Below are 18,695 nucleotides of genomic sequence, written 5' to 3'. Positions count from 1 at the left end.
ATCGCATTTCCCCTTCACCGTCCCACCATCCCCACTGGCCTCAAGCATCTTCTCACAAGCTCCGGGGTTCAGGATAAAAGCCTGACATACTAAAAGGCACATCAGAAACTTTCCACTAAAATACCCTTGATATTTTGTTATTGAAGTAAAGACAACAGAATCCATCATTCGGCCTTGGGCTTTTCCCCCGTCACTGCACAGGAGGCTTGAACTGAAGTTATGGTGCTTGCAAGCAATGCTTACAAAACCGTCCAGTTCCCTGTTGCCCCAGCTGACTCCTTAATCACCCCACGCTCTCCAACCTCCACACTCAGCCATGAATTGTGTCACACGTCGCCACACGGTCACAGGAGAAGGACTGTTCACACTCAAAGAGAAAGGAGAGTGGAAACAGCTTTCCCATCCAGTTGCTTTGGGGCTCTTGGTGGGTTTTCAGTGTGCTCTGAGGATTGCGTTGGAATCCTAAGGTCTTGATGATAAAAACTCCTAGTTACTGTTGGCGAAATGGAAGGACATGGTGTGTGGAGCACAGACTAAGGACGTCATAAAAACCCTTCTATTTTTCCTTTGGGTTTTGGTGGATATGGATCTTGTTTATTGCTTCCACATGATTCAGTCCGGGGGGACATATTATAAATCACCTATTTACAGCAGGGCATTGTCTTAGGCACGGAGGATGCAGGCAAGTGCAAAACCAAGTCCCTGCCGCCAACGAGGTCAATATTCTACCAGAAGATACAGAAATATACAAGGAATTACACAATAGTTTGTCAGGTAAATGATACATGACATGGACAAAAATTAAAGCAAATAAGGGAGTAGGAACTAACGAGGGGCACATTCTAGTTAGGTATCCAGGGAAGGTGTCTCAGAGGAGGGGCCACCTCCAAACAGATCCGAATGAAGCCTGTAGTTACCCCGGGAAGAGAGTCCAATGCAGAGCGAGCAGCAAGTTCAAGGTCCCAAGACAGGAGTGAGTTTGGCAGAAATAGTGGAGGTCTACATAGGAAGGATGAAAGAGGCAGAGAATGGAAGGAAAGAAAAGGGGTCAGAAAAATAGTTGAGATTCCTGAAGGAATCTATAGGTCATGATAAGGGCTTTGGACATTGGGAAGTCATTCAAAGGTTTTGAGCAGGTGATGTGATCTGATATATATATATATTTGTATATATATATATAAATATATATATATAAATATATATATATATATATTTAAAGATTTATTTGCCCCTGATCTATATTTTATTTATTCTTTTTAAAGATTTACTTATCTGAGAGGGAGGGAGAGAGAGAGAGAAAGAGCATGAGTGACAGGGGCAGAGGAAGAAGGAGAGAATCTCAAGCAGACTCCGTGCTCAGTGGGGAGTCAGACATGGGACTCGATCTCACAACCCTGAGATCACGACCTGAGCTGAAACCAAGAGTCGCACACTTAACTGAATGCACCACCCAGGAGCCCCTGATTTATATTTTAAATCACACCCTCGGAATTTCTAATTATCTCAAAATAAAAGTTTTTTTAATTGTATGCCTAGGGGGTACCTGGGTGGCACAGCTGGTTAAGCGTGCAGCTCTTGGTTTTGGCTCAGATTTGATCTCAGGGTCATGAGATCAAGCCTGGTGTCTGGCTCCATGCTGAGCATGGAGTCTGTTTGAGATTCTCTCCCTCTCCCTCTACCCCCCACCCCGCTGCACGTTCTTTCTCTCTCTAAAATAAATAAATAAAACTTTTTAAAAATATATCTCTGTTTGTTGGGTGGAGAGTAGGTGACAGGGGATCTAATAGGCCAACCCCAGAATGGCCCCCACTAATTCCCACCCTTTAGTGGTCCTGCCCCTCTAGATCTTCTTGAATGTAGGCTGCACTTAGTCACTCACCGATAATGAATAAAATATGGTAGAAGTGACAGGTGTCACTTTTGAGATTAGGCTACAACAAGACTATGGTTTCCATCTCGAATATTCTCTCTTACATTTCCTCTCTCCCTGTCTCTCTTTCAGGTCCCTTACTCTGGGGGAAGCTAGCTGCCACATTGTAAGCCACCTTATGGAGAGGTCCACAGAATGTGGCAAGGAACTAGGGCCTGCAGTCCAAAGCCCACGAGGAGCCGAAGCCTGTGATAGCCACATGATCTTGGAAGTAGGTCCTTCTGCCCCAGGCAGATCTTGAGATGACAAGTGGTCAGCAACTTCGCAAGAATCTTTGAGCCAGGGGCACCCAGTGAAGCTGCTCTTGGTTTCCTGAGTGTAATAATAACTGCTTATTGTTCTTCAGTCATTATGTTTTGGGATCATCTGTTAGTACAGCAATAGATAACTAAGACAGGGGAATAAGAATAGAAGCGGAAAGACCAGCTAACGGTCATTGCCGTAGTCAAGAACCATGCACAGAATAGGGTTGTAATGGTGGAAGTGGTGAGCAGTGGGCCTGGGAAAGGAAAGACAATGGAAATAAAGAAAGTAACATGCTCTTTGGTGACCGGGAGAAGGAAAGCAAAAGTCATAGCCCTGATTTGCTCTCAGTGGAGAATAACCATCAAGTCTCTCAGTGGAACAGCATGTGTGCAATGACAGATGGAGAGAATGGTTCTAGAAGGATTTTGACACTGGCTCCTACGGAAGGGTATGGGGACAAGAAATCTAAGGAAATGGGCTGAACCGAGCCTTGTCTAGGACTATGTGGCAAGGCTTACGAGCCAACTCAAGGAGCTGGGAAAGTGAAGGCAACAGGACCTGGCATCAGCCTGAATTTGCAGAGCAAACGACCATGGTGACAAATCAAGAACACCTTTGTTTGGTTAAAGTGATCAGAGAAACTCACCTGAATAAATATGTCAGTCCAAGTGGTTAGGATTAAAAATTATTACAAAGCCATAGTCTTAAGTGCTTCCCTATCTGGGACAGGTAAGAACTCACCCGAGCACTGTCCACCCAGCACACAGGGTCAAGCTGTCGCCAGAGGTGCAAACACTGGCCCTTGATGTGGTTTCACCAAGTACGTAAGACCATGGGTTTTGCTGTCCAAAAGTTGGGGTAGGAAGTCTAGCTCCTCTGTTGCTAACCATGTGACCTCAACAAACCTATTTAAATTCCTCATGCTTCCAGTTTTCTGACTACAAAGTAAGGATAATAAAGGTACCCGCTCTCAGGACCTTTAGCGCAACACTGGGTGAGCAGAAGGACTGATAAGATAGCATATGTGTTTTCCTTAGCACAGTGCCTGGAACAGAGCAAGTTCTCAGGAAATGAGCCTTGAGCTGCCACGATGGGAGCTGTCACCTGCCACTGCTATTCTGACACCCTGGAGAAACTTGCACAGCATTTGAAGGAGGAGGCAGCACCCTTTATCTCCAAGCAAAGCGGCACTTCCATGTCAGAGATTAAAAACAGCAAGGTACACACATCCCTGTGTAGTTATTCTTCTAGAAGAAGCTGTGACCAAAGCCCACTTTACCCCATCAGTGGACACACCTGCTGGTTCCCTCTACCTTCTTCTCATTCTTGACATGGGAGCTTTTAACATGCTTTAAAGAAAAGTCCTATGGCTGAGATGAAGGAGGCCCAAAGGGGACCATGGCAGATTCATTGGAAAAACAACAGTCTACTGAGTCACCCTTTCCAAGATTTTTCATGCACACTGGGTCACCATGTCTGCTTCCCTGGCATTCACGGTCTGCTTTATGACTCACTGATATACAATGAGAAAGGCCACAGAATAAGCAGGTCAAGATGTTGGTGGGTCACTGGAGGACAAAGTACCTACTGAGGCACCCACAAGCTCACGGTCTGTCGTGCGGTAACTATGAGAAACACTCCTGCCTGGAAGGCACACGCCCACACCTCGGTATTTGAGGCCTTGTCAGCAAGAGCTAACGTATGACATTGAGAGGCATACTCAGCATCTGATAGGTTCAGCCCCGAAATATCAACACATAGAGCCACTAACATAACTGCCAAAAAGAGTGGTCACCTTCACGAATGACAATACCATCAGCCAACACCACCGTGAATACATCGAACAATGTTACTGACGAGCCAAACCAATATATGCAAGTGTATACAAAAACACATTACATGTTATAATAAAAAATTCAACACAAATTTTTATAACAGGGAAGGACTAGAAAGAGCAAAATGTTTGTTTTATGTATACATCTAAATTCAAATATATCCACCTGACTCCAACAAGATGTTATCAGCTGGGCTTTCTGTGCTAAAACGAAAGACTTCAAAAATCCAAACCCACTTGTAAATCTAATTGCCTTTCTTTTAGGCCTATAATTAAGCCATAACCTCCTGCTAACACCCACAAACAATTTATATGTGGAAACAGAAGTATCAAAAGTTACACCATTTGCTAATTTTCTTAATATTCTTCCCCACTGTGGCTCTTTGCCAGCATTCTGTCATTTCGAATCTACAGTGTCAGTTTGACAGTGAAACCAAACACGAGCCAATGTTTGTGGCAGGAGAAAGTAATCAGCACATCCATTCATTAGTATCCTGCTCACACATTCACTGTCAATTATAAATATTTGCTTGGGCTAACCTCTGCCACCGTCAGCGGAGCCATTACCACCTGTAACTAAGTGATGTATTTGAAGAGTCAAGCTTCTGGCATTTTACAGCTGGGAACTCCAGAATAATCAAAATGTTCATAAACTAACACTTGAGTCCCAGCGGAGTGTCTGGCTCAAGATAACAAATGATTATCCTCGGCACTGCGACTACAAGTCAAACTGATTCACGAGTTTCACGATTATGCTTCTGGGCTCTATCCATTAGCTTTTGTTGAAAACTTCTTCACTTGCTATTTGGGAACATTTTGAGGGGACGTTCAAGTCCACCGTTGGAACTGTCCATTGGCAGATACTGCAGGATTCTTGGGGGAACTCCGGCTCCTACTAAACGCAAGGGAAGCTGTTGGTGCCCGCCCGGATCCCTCTTAGAGGCCGGCGCACCTGTCCCTCAGCTGCTCTAAGCGGTGGCAGCTAACAACCCCCAGCCGGTCCCTTGAGAGAACCACCAAACGGAAGCCTTCTTGACCTGGAAGCTGTGCTCTTCGCCGCCCACCCCCGGCGCGTCACTTACCGCACATGGAGCACGAACGGCGCGCTGCTCCTCTCTAGGAAGGCCCGAGCATCTCTGTGACGTGGTTCACGCTCTGCGGCTTCCCCGTGGGGCCAGGCTGAAGCTCATCTCCCAAGGAGACCGCGTTCTTGCTTAGTTTTCCTCCTTTAACCTGTGCTGGTTCTCGGGCTTGTCTGCTCCTGCGAGACTCTGAAAAAAATCCCTTGGAAAGGAACTCCCACCTCAGAGTCTGCTTTTAGGGAGCCCAACCGAAGCCACTAAGAACTTCTCTTTGCCCGAAATGGCACTATGCTCTGGCCCAAGCACACCATGAACCGTAAGCCCCACCGCTTAACTCGTCGTGGCCATTTCCCAAACACTTGAAACAGGTGAGTGTTTCCACGTGCGCTATCTAGGGAGAGACTCTCCATCCGGGGACTGCATCCCGCCCACCCCTAGCCCCTGGCACAGTTCTGGCGGAATTCCTCATCTCAACCCTGACCAACAAAATCCTTCTCAGCCTTTCCTAGAAATCATTAGCAAAAGACCCAAAACCCAATAGAAAAATAGGCATAGAGTATTAATAAAAACAGCCCAATAAAATGGAAATGGGGACACAAAACTTAAGAGATGCTCATCCCCACTCATAATAAGTGAAATAGGAAAACTACAAGGAGATACTATTTTCAACCAGTAGACTGGGGAAAATTCAAAATTTAATTTTCACTCTGTCCATATATCCAATTCAGTGATAGCGGGTTCTTCTCCCCTTGTTAAAAATGAATTGTTAGTCCAAGAGACAGCCCCGTGGAGTTCTGCTGTTGGGAAATGAATCTGGTAAAGCTCTGCAAAGCCCTGCACGGCTGTGGGTGAAAGGAGAGTGCAAACCATAATTATGAACCCAAACATCTGCCTCCTCAGAAACGCTCCATGTTGTATTATGTTCCTTCTCCAGGTCTTAAGGACCGTGCTGTTCTCCTTACTTCCCCTGTTTGTCTGACCCAGGCAAGAATCCTTATTGTCACTTTTACCTATTTCTCGCTTTCACTGAGATCCTTCTTTAAGACCACAAAATGGACCACACCCTTCGGTTTGTCATATTTTTCCTACCCGTCTTACTGCGAAGCAGGATTAAGTGGACTCCGCATCTTCCTCTCTCACACCGTGCCTGCTAGTCAGGTGTATACGGTCTGTTTTTTCACAGCTCTAGGCGGTTCAATGCATTATTTTCCCCAAACAGTCACTTCCTCTCTCTTAAAAGGATTGTGCCTCTTCACTCCAATCATGTCAAGTTTGGTCTCGCAACTCGCATCGGCCAGTGAAATACGAGCACACGTGACACGGCTACTTCCGCTCAGAAGCTGTGAGACCCAGGACGCCCCAGACGGGACGTCCACTCATTTGCATGTGGCTCACACACCGCCATCTTCTTCCTGCCTCTCATCCTTTCCCCTACTGCAAGGTCATCCCCAGATCAGCACATCCTAAACATGGCTCGTTCCTTCAGCCTGGGTCCTGAAATAAAGATAACACACAACATGAAACGTGAGTGAGAAATCAGTCCCTGTGCTCCTCAGCCCCTGAGGTTTGGGAGTCACCTGTTATTGCTGTAAAACCTAGCCCCGGGGTCTGCTAAGTCTATAAACACCAAAGCATCTTGTTTTCTTCTATATCCCAAACAGCACGCAGCACAATCTTTTGCCTGTAGTACACATTCAACAAAAATTAGCCGACAGAGTTGTTCTCTTTCCCTTCCCTTTCCTTTCTGAACAATTTACTCCAGAAGCCATTATGAGGGTCCATGGAAGGGTGGGGTTTGGGGAAGGCGTGAAGAGACGTGGTGGCCCAGAGCAGGGTGTCAGAGGATAAGCAGGGCGGGAAGATCCAATACGTAAATAGGCTACGGATGACGGGAGTCAGGTTTCTCATTAGCAGAGGGAGGAGTTACAATACGTAAAGGGAGAAAATCAGAACGAGCCCTATATTGTTTTAGAATTAAAGGTATTAACGTGAACACATAGTTCTCAATATATGTTGATAAACAAATATAACTGTAAATGTGCACGTATATATAAATTTCCTAACTGTTCCCTGAAAGGGTGTGGGAGTGGCAACTCCCCAATGGAAATGACCACACCTAACACCTAACACCCAGTTCTTCATTCTAAATATCATTCTCCACGAGGAGCACCTGGGTGGCTCGGTTAAGTGTCCAACTCTTGATTTCAGCTCAGGTCCTAATCTCAGGTCGTGAGATCAAGCCCTGCATCGGGCTCTGTGCTCAGCACAGAATCTGCTTGAGATTCTCTCTCTCCCTCTGCCTCTCTCCCGACTTGCACACACACGAGTGTGCTCTCTCTAAATAAATACATAAATAAAATCTTCTTTAAATAAATAAATTTCATTCTCCACTAAAGGAATCAGGGATCCTTGGGAAAAGAGTGGATTCCAGAGGTCAGACAGAAAAAGTAAATGATGGGCCTGGAACACCTTGTTCAGCCAAACTAAGGAAGTGCTCAAAAAAAAAAAAAAAAAAAAGAGGGGCGCATGTCGAAAGGAAAGAGAAGCCAGTTTGAAGAGGCTCCCACTGGCTACCTCTGAGTCAGAGCATCAAAATAAATAAGGAGGGTGATGAATTAAAACAAAAGAGGAATCCATTATATAAATACATAAATATTTAGCTCGACATATGGAGAAATTGAAGGTTTGATGAGGAACGGAATATTTACATAATCTCTAAGTACTGCCCCCTCAAAACATTCACTAATTACTAAGGGGAACACAGTACGTTTACGCCGGGGAAAGTAGCACACACCTCCGTGACGGAGTGAAACAGGCCAGCAGGACGAGTAAGGAAGCACGGTAGACCGTGGGCGCTGACTGCCAGGAGCCACGGGCCACTTCCACGATCACCGCCCAAGAGACATCACCAAAACCTACGCGTCGGGCCGCATCAGACAGACCCAAATCGAAGGACATTCCATAAGATGACTGGCCTATGGTCTTCCCAATTCTCAAGGCTGTGATAGTCAAGGGAAGATTTAAACACTGTTCCAGATGAGAGGCAGATGAGAAGTGAAAACGAATGTGGCCAGGTAGGCCCGGAGGTGGCAGACTGCAGCCACAAGTTGAGGAAAGTGGGCAGCCACCAGGAGAAGCAGGGAATGGATTGTCGCCTACTCCTTCCTGAGGAAACATGGCCTGCTGACCCGCCTTCGTCTTGTCTTAGCGAAACTGGTTTTGGCTTGTTGGCCTCAAGAACAGTAAGAGGAAAGACTTCTGTTGTTTTAAACAGCTCATGGTGGGGGGCCTGGGTGGGGCAGTCTGTTAAGCGTCTGACTCTTGGTTTCGGCTCAGGTCATGATCACAGGGTCAGGAGATCAAGCCCCGAGGCGGACTCAGGACTCAGCACTCAGCACCGAGTCTGCTTAAGCCTTTCTCTCCCTCTCCCTCAGCTCCTCCCTCTCTCTCAAATAAATAAGTCTTTAAAAAATAAATAAGTACAAAGAAACAGCTCATGGTAATCTGTTAAAGCAACCCCTAGAAACGAATACGGAAGCAATCCCTAGTACTCAGTGTCTTGCCAGGAAATCGATGGTGCTTTATCTGCTTACTCTTCATTACCAATAAGTTGAAGAGAGACTGGGGATATTCAACATAGTCCGTACCATCATGCTTGAGGACCCAAGCAAAATCACAGCTCCGACCACTATTAACGTGGCTTCATCTTCAAAAAGAAGGTTAACAATAAAATACTTCATAATCCTGAAGAAGTAGATGTTCTTGTTAATAATGAAGGATTATGCTCTCTTTTCATGCACAGCTCTAAATGGTTTTATACAGATTTATTAGATTTATTTTCCAGGGGTAACATGCCCCAGGGGCATCGCTTGATCTAACAATTCAGCTACAGCAGGAGGTAGAAGCCAGGGTTCTCCAGAGAAACAAAAGCAACAGGTTGTAAAGATTGAGATTGAGAGGGAGAGGGAAAGGGTGAGAGAGAGAGATTGAGATTTATTTTAAGGAATTGACTCACATGATTTGGAGGCTTGGCAAGTCCAAAATCTGCAGGGTAAGCCAGCAGTCTGGAGACTCTGGAAGGAACTGCAATTTGAATCCAAAGGCTGTTGCTGGCAGAATTCTTTCTTACTTGGGTAAGTGAGTCTTTTTCTCTTAAGACCTAAACTCTACTGATTTAAATGTTAATCTCACTAAAAGATACCTTCACATAAGCATCTAGAAAAATGTTTGACCAAGTATCTGAGTCCCATGGTCCAGCCAAGTTGACACATTAACTATCACACAGGGAAAAAAGAACCACGGTCATTGTTCTGGGTATACGTGTTGAATAAGGGCTCATCTCTTTGGATTTAAGGTCATTCATTTTGGTCTCATGTCATTCAGTGATGCATATACCTTTTTATTCATGCTGTCTTATCTTTAATTAAGTATAAAGACTTCCAATCACATCACACAGAGACCATTTTACCCACTGCCCTGTTTGGCCACCAGTCTCTTGTCTCTCTTTCCAGCAATGGTGAGGCAGATACCCTTTCCACAGGGAAGAGAAAGCCATAGTTTGTTGCCTTTGCCAGGAACAAAAATGTCAGAGAGCTAGGTGGCAAAGCTGTTGCCTTTGGCATCTTTCACGTGAACTACATCACAGAGCCAGGATGTCTCTCTCTGTGGGTGATCACACCGATTCGTCCCAGGTTAGCACCCCAGTCACCACACAGATTCCCGGCGTCAAACTTGACGAAATCAGCCATCTTTCCAGTCTCCAAATCAATCTGACTGGTGTCATTCACTTTGAGAGGGGATCAGGATAGCAGACGGTGCGAGCACGATGGCTCACCAGATGAGGGATTTCTTTTGTCCCCACAAAGATCTTTCTCACTTTGCACAACTTATACTGGGCCTCTCAGGTGTAATCCGATGAACAGCAAAGCAAGCCTGGGTGTCATGGATCAGATGGACATTCTTCTCAGCCTTGTCAGTGCTGATGACATCCATCAAACCAGCAGGTAGGTTATACCAGTCCAGACCTTGCCATCGACCTTAATAAAACACTGCAAACAGGTCTTTTTCACTTCACCCCATTAGGGCATACTACAGTCTGTTCCTTGGGAAATGATGAGAAGGAGACATTCTCTCTGCTTCTGGGGACCAGTGGACGGACGAGGGCAACACACTGGTCAGTTCATCCAGCACCCAATGCCTTGGAGCTGCTACGTGCTTCAGATGCTCTTGGGACCATGAGCCATCGCTATGCCAGGCACGAAAAGCCAGTGATGCATATACTTTTATTTCATGGCTGCTTTTTTTTTTTTTTTTAATCTGGTTTTCATTTTTAGGAGGAAAAGCAGCCTTGAGCATCATCGAAGTTTGGGCTCTCTTTGCCACAGTGACTAATGTTTTTATAACTACCTCATTAGTTTAAGGTCTGTGGGAAAGTTTCTTCCTACACATTCAAGGAGGAAGAAAATTCAATGTCATCTGCTCATACAGACCTGAATCAAGAATCAAGACAGGCTACTCTCAGGACCAGATCTTATGGGAGCTAGAGAAGACACCTAAAATGTGAAGATGTTTTCACCTAAAAGTCCTCAACTGGTTTTACTTAGGACAGTCTAATCCATTTACTATAGAAAAGAAAGATCAGAGTTCAGCTGTGGCAGAAATAACCGCGAGCTACTCATTCTGTTTCAGAACACGACGCTGTTTCCTCTGCCAGGGACAGAAATGATACTCATATCTTGGACCCAACTCCTAATCATGTGGCCATGAGCAGGAAAAGTGAAGTCAGTCCTCGATGGGGCTGAGAAATCTCTTTCCCTCATGGCTTTCTGGTTTCTCAGGAATATCAGCTGGGCAAGGATATGAATCTCCAGCAAGAGAATCACGGGGATAGTGAGCTGAGCCAGCCAATAATCCTAGTCATGATTAATTAAATATCTATTTTGTACCAGATGCTGTTCTGAGTACCAGGGGGACAGGATGACAAAGCATGACTCCTGCTCCTCAGTGTAGTGGGAGCAACGGGTGAGAGAGCTAGCTGGAAAGAGTCGATGAACACAAAGGAGTGCATGATTGTCGGAGGGTCAGGAAGTGTTTCCGAGAAGAGGTGACTTTTGACCTTCACCTTGGAAGGTGCTTTAGAGCTCAGCAGGAGGAGTAACAGGAAACAGAGGATTCCAGAAACTTGGAGTTTATTTATTAGTTACTCTTTTTAGTACTGATTATTGAAGTACTGAATATTCACTTAGAAAATATGCAAGGTGCCAGAAAATTATAAAGAAGTTAAAAAACAAACACTCCAAAAAATGACCCATAACTCTAATAGCTAGAGGCAATACTGCGGCAGTAATTACTTTGCCATAATTCCTTATTTTCCTTTTCTCTGCATTTTAATATAAAATTGTGTCTACACTGTATTTATGACTTTGTATATTGCTAATTCCCAAAACATATTCTATCACTAAAAACTTGTTAAACCAATATTTGACAGTTTCTTAAAATCTTACTAGATTTACCATAATATATATAAGCATTAATCTATTGTGGATTTTTGTGCTTCATATTTTCACTCATATAAAAGATGTCTTTGTGTGTAAATTTTGTTGTATTTTAGAAGTAGAAATCCTGGATTAAAGTATATGAACGTTATTAGTGCTCTTGATAACTAGCCATATTGTTTTCTAGAAAGTCTGCAATAATTTAAATTATCAGTAGCAAAGTATAAAAGTGCCTTTCTTACCAAAGTCCTGTCAACATTGCATAGAATATTTTTAAGTGGATTTCAATAGATTTAGTAAAGTGCACTAATCTTAAATGTATAGCTCAATAGGATAGCATAATTTTTAAATATTTGATAATTAAATAGGAAAAAATATATTTCTTTTATTTCTAGTAAAATTAAATGTTTTATTATGCTTATTAGACTCTTGAATTTCCTCTTTTGTGAACTGCTGGCTCCTGCTATATATCTATTGAAGTCTGAGTGATTTTGAAAAATCTGAATGTTCTATTTATATTTGCTGTAGATATTTTTCTCAGCTTGCTGTTTTTTTCCATTTTCTCTGTAAGGTTTTTTGACAATCAAAGCTTTTATTGTTTCTATTGTTTGTGTGGTCAACTTTTTCAATCTTTTCCTTTGTGGTTTCTTTCAAGTAGAATTCAAAATATTTTTTAGATTTCTTTGAGACTTTTTTGTTTTGTTTAAAATCCAGATATTTGGGGGATTTTCCAGGTATCTTTATGTTAGTGATTTCTAGTTTAATTTCATTATTATCTGGGAATATTATTTGTATGATTTCTGTACTTCTAAATTTATTAAGGTGTGTTTTATAACCACAAATGTGGTCTATCTTGGTGAATAATCCATGTAAGTTTGAGAAGAATGTGCATTCTGCTGGTGTTGGATGAAGTATTCTATACATGTCAGTTAGATCCAGTTGACTGACAGCTCTGCTCAGGTTATCTGTAACCTTACTGATTTACTGCTTACTTGATATACCAGTTACTAACAGAGGAACGATGACGTCTCCAACTGTAATGGTGGATTTGTCTATTGCTCTTTTCAGTTCTATCAGTTTTTTGTTGTTGTTATTAAATTTTTATTTATTTGTCAGAGAAAGGGAAAGAGAGAGAGGCAGGCAGAGGGAGCTCCCCACTGAGATAGGAGCCCAATGCTTCTATCCCAGGACCTTGGGATCATGACCTGAGCTGAAGGCAGGTGCTTGACCCACCGAGCCACCCAGGTGTCCCTCAGTTCTATCAGTTTTTGACTCCTATGTTTTAATGCTCATTGTTAGGTGTATATATGTTTAGGGGTGTTATGTCCTCTTGGAGAATTAAACCCTTTATCATTTATATAATGCCCCATTTTATTCCTGATAACTTTCCTTGCTCATATATTGACTTTGCCTGAAATGAATGTAGATATACTCCAGCTTTCTTTGATTAATGTTAGCATGGTATATCTTTCTCCATCCTTTACTTATAATCTAGCTGAGTGTTTACATATAAAATAGGTTTCCTACAATTAGGTCTAATTTTTTTAATCCACACTGACCATCTCTGTCTTTAAGTGGTGCATTTAGACCATTTGCATTCAGACTTTTAGAGTGAAAACCTGGTAGGGTTCCTGGAGAAAAAGACCACCAAAATGTAGGGGCTCCCCCCAGACTGTGGTCCCCAGGATTTTCCCACTCATATTATTTCACAATTAAGCCTCTGGAAATTCATTCAAAATTACCATTTAAATCTTTGGTTGCATGGGTAGCTCAGTTGGTTAAGTGTCTGACCAGCTCAGGTCAAGATCTCAGGGCCCTGGGATTGAGCCCCACGTCAGGGCTCCCTGCTTGGTGGGGAGTCTGCTTCACCCTCTCCCTCTGCCCCTACCCCGTTCCTGCACTCTCTCTCTCAAATAAATAAATAAAATCTTTAAAAAAATAAATATATAATTCTTAATTGACCAATGTCAATGGAAATTTAGGCAAGGAGATAGTGACTCAACACATCTAAAAGACCATTTGTTTTCCGGTACACAAACATGGCACAAGCATTCTGTCTAAAACGTATCTGTGAAGCTTCCCTGTAAAATGGGTTTGTTTCTATGGACACTAAGAACATGCCTCCGCTTTACACCTACAGAAGACCTCACAGAGCCAAGCCCTGGGAGCAGAAAGCCAAGCAGAAGTGACTTGAAAGGCAGAGTGGCTAAAGAGAGTGGTCTTTCCTGCAGCCCCTTGGGCTATGCGTCTGGGGAGAGCAGCTGGCTCTAAGAGTTCCTCAGAAAACAGCAATCTAAGCATGAATTTTATATCTTATACCCAAAGCACCCTCCCTTTATCCTGCTTATGTCTTTGTATCTATTTCAAGCTACTGGGTTTACAGATCTGGCCAACGGCACACCGTGTCATGACGTCATAAAGGAATTTCACAGTTCCTGTGTATACCTCCTACCTTCTGACTGTGGCAAGTGACTAAAGGTTCCAGTCCAGTTTGGAGCACAGTAAAAATCGGGGCAGCTCTGAGTGGGGTCACTGAACAGCCTCTCGCAGCTCAACAATAGGGCTAATAAGTGCATTGTCCTGATTGTATTACCACAAGACTCGAGCCACAACAAAACAGCAGTAATCCAGACGGTGAGGTACCGGCTTAATGATAGACATATAGATTAATGGAATAGAACTGAGATCCAGAAATAAACTCTTACATTTTCCATAAGGATGTCACGGCAATTCAATGGGGAAAGAATAGTCTTTCAACAAATAGTGCTGAGACAATTGGATGCTCACATGCGAAAGAATGAAGTTGGACCATTATTTCACAAAATACAAAATATAAAAATTAACACAAAATGGATTAAAGACCTAAATGCAAAAGCTAAAGCTATAAAACTCTTAGAAGAAAACCTAGGCATAAGTCTTCATCACCTTGGGTTAGGCAGTGGTTTCCTAGATATGACACCAAAAAGCACAAGTGACAAAAGGAAAACAGACTTTAGAAAAAACTAAAACTTGTGTGTTTCAAAGGATACTATCACGAAAATGAAAACACAAGGAGTAGGAGAAAATATTTGTAGATCATATATTTATAATTAAGGAATTGCATATTGAATATATAAAGAAGTCTTAAAACTCAGCAATGAAATAAAACTAATCCTTGAATCTTAGAACCCAAATCTTGGTTTCTAATACTGTTCTTCAAGGGCATCAATGAAAGGAACAGGACTCCCTGGAGAAATGGTTCGTTCTAGGACTGACGCAAGAAATATACAAAATGCGGGGGCACCTGGGTGGTTCAGTTGGTTAAGTGGCTGACTCTTGGTTTAAGCTCGGGACATGATCTCTCTGTCGTGGGATCCAGCCCCGCGTCAAGCTGTGTACTCAGGACAGTCTGCTTCAGGTTCTCGCTTTCTCCCTCCCACTCACTTTCTCTCTCCCAAATAAACAAACAAAATCTGAAAGAAAGAAAGAAAGAAAGAAAGAAAGAAAGAAAGAAAGAAAGAAAGAAAGAAAGAAGGAAAGAAAGAAAGAAAGAAAAAAAAATACACAAAAGGGGCCTGGAGCATCTTATAGTGCCAGAGAGTAAGGAAGTGCTCACACACACACACACACACACACAGACACACAGACACACAGACACACACACACACACACTAATGGGGATATGCTGAAGGGACTGAGGAACCAACTGAAAGACTTCCCAATGGCTGAAGTTGGAACATTTGAGCAATAAAACAGATAAAGTAGTATTGGGTTATAAACCAAAATATAAAATAAATATCCATGAGTCTATACGAATACAATAGGTAGATAAATAGATAGATAAGAAGAGACAAATCTGATGCACAGAGAAATTCCAAATAATTTATGTAGATATTCTGTCCTCAGGAGGTGGCTCATAACTCCTACTCCTTAGCTGTGGGCTATGCATGGCGACTTCCTTGGAAAGAGTATAGCATGGAAAGGGGAGAGGAAAGAAACTACAAATGCTGTCTCCGCCAGGCGATCTTGATTAGTTAATATTAACAATGAGAAGCCATGTCATAGCACATGATGAAAATGGCACTTCACCTCTGTGGCCTTACCCCTCAAAGCACATTACCCCAGTCTTATCGTGAGAAAAACCTTGGAAAATCCCAATAGAACATTCTCTGAAACACTTGACCAGTATTTCTCAAAACTGTTGAGGTCATCAAAAACAAGGAACATCTGAGAAACTACCACTGACAAGAGGAGCGTGAGACATGACAAGTAAATGCAATGTGGTATCCAGGATGGGACCCTGGAATAGAAAAAGGACATTAGGTAAAAACTGAGGAAATCTGAATAAAATATAGATTTTAGTCAATAATAATGCATCAATACTGGTTCACTAATTATAACAAACGTATCATACTAATGTAAGATGTTAATAAAAGGGGAAACTAGGAACAGAGTGTAAGTGAACTCTCTGTACTGTCTTCACAATTTTTCTGTAAATCTAAAGCTGTCCTTAAAAAGTTTGTTTTAGGGGCGCCTGGGTGGGTCAGTCATTAAACATCTGCCTTCAGCTCAGGGTGTGATCCCGGGGTCCTGGGATTGAGTCCTGCATCGGGCTCCCTGCTCTGCTGGGAGCCTGCTTCTTCCTCTCCCACTCCCCCTGCTTGTGTTCCCTCTCTCGCTGGCTGTCTCTCTCTGTCAAATAAATAAAATCTTTAAAAAAAAAAAAGTTTGTTTTAAAAAGACACAATAGGGGCACCTGCGTGGCTCAGTCGGTTAAGCATCTGCCTTTGGCTCAGGTCATGACCTCAGAGTCTGGGATCAAGCCCGTGTGGGGTTCCCTGCTCAGCTGGGAGCCTGCTTCTCCCTCTGCCTTTGCCCCTCCCCCCGCTTGTGCACGCACTCTCTCAAATAAATAAATAAAATCTTTTTTTTTAAATGACGCAATATACAAAGTTTAAAAAAAACACAATTTAAAAATGGGCAAAGATCATGGGACTCCAGGTGGCTCAGTCAGTTAAGCGTCTGCCTTCAACTCAGGTCACGATCCCAGCATCCTGGGATCAAGTCCCACATTGGGCTCCCTGCTTAGCGGGGAGCCTGCTCTCCCTGTGCCTGCCACTCCCCCTGCTTGTGCTCTCTCCTCTCTCTCTCTCTGACAAATAGATAAAATCTTTAAAAAAAAAATAAAAATGGGAAAATATCTGAAAAGACATTTAGCCAAAAGAGATCTCCAAATGACCAATAAGCACGTGAAAAGATGCTCGACACCATTTGCCTATCTATAGGGAAATGCAAATGAAAACCACACTGAGACACCACATCACACCCACCAGGGTGACTACCAAAATGGCAGACAATATCTAAAGTTGAAAAGGATGCAAAGGAAACGGAACCCTCAGACGTTGCTGGTAGAAGTTAAAATCCTACAGCATGTTCGGAAAACAGTTGGGCAGCTCCTAAAAAAGTTAAACATAGAGCAACCATATGACCCAGCAATTCCACCTCTAGTTATATAGCCAAGAGAATTTAAACTGTATGTTCATATAAAAACTAGTATGTGAATGTTTAGAGCAGTATTACTCATAGTAGCTGAAAAGTGGAAAAACCCAAATATCCATCAATTGATGAATGGGTAAACAAAATGTTGTATGTCAATATAGTGGAATATTAGTCAGCTTTAAAAAGGAATGAGGAATTTTTTGTAAATTCCAGTGTGGTCAACCTACAGTGTTATATTAGTTTCAGGTGTACAATATACTGATTCAACAGTTCCATAGATTACTAGTGCTTATCATGATAAGTGCACTCTTAATCCCCTTCACCTGTTTCCCCTGTCCCCCCACCCACCTCCCCTCTGGTAACCATTGCTTTGTTCTCTATAGGTTTGAGTCTACATTTCAGCTTGCCTCTTTTTTTCTTTGTTTTTTTTTTTTCTTAAATTCCACATATGGGTGAAGTCATGTGGTATTTGTCTTTATCTGACTTATTCCACTTAGCATTATACCTTCTGGGTCCATCCATGTTGTTGCAAATGACAAAATTTCATTTTTTTCTATGGCTGAATAATATCCAATTTTATACATATACTACTTTTCTTTATCGATCTAAGGATGGACACTTGGGCTGCTTCCATAATTCGGCTATTATAAATAATGTTGCAATAAACATAGGAGTGCATACATCATTTTGAATCAGTGTTTTGTGTTCTTTGGGTAAACACCCAGTAGTGGAATTAGTGGATTAGATGGTAATTCTATTTTTAATTTTTTGAGGAACCTCCACGCTGTTTTCCACAGTGGCTGCACCAGTTTGCATTCCTACCAACAGAGCATGAGGGTTCCTTTTTTTCTGCATCCTCGCCAACACTTGTTTCCTGTGGTTTTGATTTTAGCCATTTTAATAGGTGTGAGGTGAAATCTCATTGTGGTTTTGATTTGCATTTAAAAGGAATGAAATATTAATATAGGCTAATACATGAATGAACCTTGAAAACATTCTGCTAGGTGAAAGAAGCCAGACACAAAAGGCTATATACCATATAATTGTATTTCTATGAAATGTCCAGAATAGACAAATCCATAGAGACAGAAAGCAGATTAGTGGTTTCCAGAGGCTGGGGGAGTGGGAAATGGGGAATGACTACTAGTGAATTTCTGGAATTCAGTAGTGGCAAAATTTTGTGAATATACTGAAATATACAAAAATCTAAAGTTATATATTTTAAAATAATAAACTAAGAAAGGTAAGATTCAAGCTGTACTATGAACTGTTCTCACTATTTTCCTCCAAAGAAAGGAGGAAGACACATGACACTATGATATGCTCTTTATAGAGAAACTAAGGCATCAAGTGGACAGCCGAGCTGCCATCATCTTGATCAGAAATTATCGGGCACCTGATAATGTATGAACCATGTCCTTACAGAAGGTAATGCAGGAAAGAACATTCTCTCCCTTCATTGAGTGGGGGGTTCCAGGATTAACACAGAGGTCATTTCTATTAAAATAAACAGCTAATGGAAACTCAGTTGACTTTGACCACTTATTTAGAAAACTGCAGGCTGGTTATGACTTCTTGTATCAGAATTGGCTCTTAATGCAGCTGAAAACATGAGATCTACTCAGCGCTCA

At 42.4% G+C, this 18,695-nt stretch overlaps 1 pseudogene; it reads right to left on the bottom strand.

Moving 5' to 3' along the window:
- Positions 1 to 9,556: 9,556 nt before the first annotated feature.
- LOC103677978 lies at positions 9,557 to 11,159 on the bottom strand (annotated as a pseudogene).
- Positions 11,160 to 18,695: the final 7,536 nt, after the last annotated feature.

The sequence above is a fragment of the Ursus maritimus genome, unplaced genomic scaffold, assembly GCF_017311325.1.
Source record: "Ursus maritimus isolate PB19 unplaced genomic scaffold, ASM1731132v1 scaffold_8, whole genome shotgun sequence".
Lineage (NCBI taxonomy): Eukaryota > Metazoa > Chordata > Mammalia > Carnivora > Ursidae > Ursus > Ursus maritimus.
Note: the sequence above shows the minus strand (reverse complement) of the source record. Positions and strands in the feature narration are given on the sequence as shown.